Source organism: Sturnus vulgaris, unplaced genomic scaffold (assembly GCF_052056855.1).
Source record: "Sturnus vulgaris isolate bStuVul1 unplaced genomic scaffold, bStuVul1.hap1 Scaffold_189, whole genome shotgun sequence".
In the NCBI taxonomy this organism is placed as follows: Eukaryota; Metazoa; Chordata; class Aves; order Passeriformes; family Sturnidae; genus Sturnus; species Sturnus vulgaris.
Genome location: NW_028276143.1, coordinates 217,501 through 219,697, shown reverse-complemented (window position 1 = coordinate 219,697; position 2,197 = coordinate 217,501). Strand labels below are relative to the sequence as shown.

Sequence of the window (2,197 nt, the reverse complement as noted above, 5' to 3'; positions counted from 1 at the left end):
GGCCCCGAGAAGGATTGCCGCGGTGATGGCAGCGGACGTCGGGCGCGCCCCCGCCGGTGGACGCTCCCCCGAGGGTGGCAGCGGGGGAGGCACCCCGGCGGGGCCATGCAGGTCGTTTCCCTCACCCCAGGGCCAGGTACCTAGCGCTTCGCGCCTCGGCGGTCTCCTGCCGGTTTCCCTCGGCGTCGTCAAACGCCTGTTGGGGGCCGAAAGGGCCGCCGAGCCGGGCGGAGGTTTAAAGACTCGGGCGGCCCGGCACGGCCCCGCCGCGGCGGCGGCGGCGGTGGCGGCGGCGGCAGCGGGTGTCGGGCGGTGGCGGCGCGGGGCGCCATCGAGGGGTGGGGAGCTACTCCCGCCGATCCCCTGCGGTGGCGTGTCCGTCGCGACCGGCCGCGCTCGCCGTCGTCGGCGTCCCGCCGCGCTTGCCCGCGCGCGGGGGCCACCCGTGCCGGGCCGGGGAAGGGGCGCCCTGCCCCCCCCCTCTCTGCGGCCCGGTCTCGGCGGAGAGGCCGCGGCGCGCGATCGGCCGCGGGGGGCCGACCCCGCTGGCCTCTGCGATGCGGGGCGACGCCGGCAGAGGGCGCGCGCTCTCTGCCTTACCTACCTCAGCTGCGGGGTTGCGGCCGCCGGGGCCCGCCGCGCTCTCTCGCTCTTTCTCCTTAGCCGCCGCCGCGGGCTCGCGGGCGGCGCCGCGTCAGGCGCGACCGCGCGCCTCTCGCCTCGACGGCCTTGTCGCCTCGAACCGCACCGCGGCGGCGCCGGCCGCCGGCCACCCCTGACTCGGAGCGCTGTCCCCGCCCGTTGGGGCGCAGCGCTCGGCCGGCTCCTCCATCGCCGGAGGTCCGGCGGGCGCGGGCGACCCCGTGCCGAGCGGCGGCGTCGCCGCTCGGCGAGTGTCCCCGCCCCCCCCGGGGGGGGGGGACGGTCGGCCGCGAGGCGCCCGCCTTCACCGGCGGCCGTCCCGGCCCGGGCCCCGCCCGTCCGCTTCCCCGTCGCCCTTCCCGGCCGCGTGTGGGCCAAAAAAAAGGGGAGGCGTGCGGGGCGGCCGCGGGGGCGCTTCCCCGTCCGGTCCCCGAGTGGAAACGAGGGGAGCGGGCGGTGCCCCCCGGCTCAGCCGCCGTACGCCTGCCCGCTGGGCGCGTGCTCGCGGAAGGGCAGCTCGGCGGTGCGAAGCGGCGGCGGTCCCGGGAGTGCGGCCGCGGGTGGCGGAGGGGTTTTGCCGAGCGGCAGACCTCGGGCGCTCCGCGATGCCGGCTCGGGTCTCGGCGGCGTCCCGCCTCCGGCGCCGGTGGCGGAGCGCGGCCCGCCGGGCGTTCGCCTTCCGGCGGGCAAGCGGTCCCGCGCCAGGGGTTGCGCCGGCGGAACGGTCCCGCCGCCGCGTGGCGTTTCGGGCGACGTTCAGGGGCCGCTGGCGGGAGAGCCGGCCCCCGCGTTTTGGCGCGGCGGCGTTCCGCGAGTCGGCGGAGCGGTGAAAAGGAGAAGCCAGGGAGTGAGCCGGGAGCGGCGGGGGCCGGCGGTCGCGCCCCCGGCCCGCGAACGCGTAGTCGTCCCGTGATCGAGAGGCCGGGCGGGCCACCGTGCCCCCCGCGGTCCGGCGCGTTGCCGCACAAGCCCCTCCGCGCGGAGGTCGGGCCGAGCCCGGGCGCCTGGGCCGCCTCCGAAGGACGGCACGCGAGGCGGCGTCTCCCCTCGCGGGGGGAGGCGGTCGGGGGCGCGGGCCCCTCCGCCTTTCTTTGGCCGACCTTCGGAGCGTTGCGCGGGGTTTCTCTTTTTTGCCCCGCGCTTTCTCCTCCTCCTCCTCCGTTTGTGTGTGCTCGTACGGTCGAAGCGGGGCGCGCGGGGGCGCGCGCGTCCCTGCAGAAACAGAAAAGGGGCCGCTTCACGCGAGCGGTCCCGAAAGCCAGACAACTCTTAGCGGTGGATCACTCGGCTCGTGCGTCGATGAAGAACGCAGCTAGCTGCGAGAATTAATGTGAATTGCAGGACACATTGATCATCGACACTTCGAACGCACTTGCGGCCCCGGGTTCCTCCCGGGGCTACGCCTGTCTGAGCGTCGCTTGACGATCAATCGCCGTCCGGGGGGGCCACCCCGGCGGCGCGGCTGGGGTTGCCTCGCAGGCCCGTTGCCCGCGGTCGACGTCGACGTCGTCGTCGTCGTCGCCGCGCAGGGCCTTCGTCCCCCTAAATGCAGACT

The 2,197-nt window shown here is 77.0% G+C and overlaps 1 non-coding gene across 1 annotated transcript; it reads left to right on the top strand.

The window, feature by feature from the left end:
* Window positions 1–1,906: 1,906 nt before the first annotated feature.
* On the top strand, window positions 1,907–2,059 carry LOC148218354 (5.8S ribosomal RNA). Its single transcript, XR_015800473.1, has one exon. It is a non-coding gene; the product is annotated as a 5.8S ribosomal RNA (ribosomal RNA).
* The last annotated feature ends 138 nt before the right edge of the window (window positions 2,060–2,197 follow it).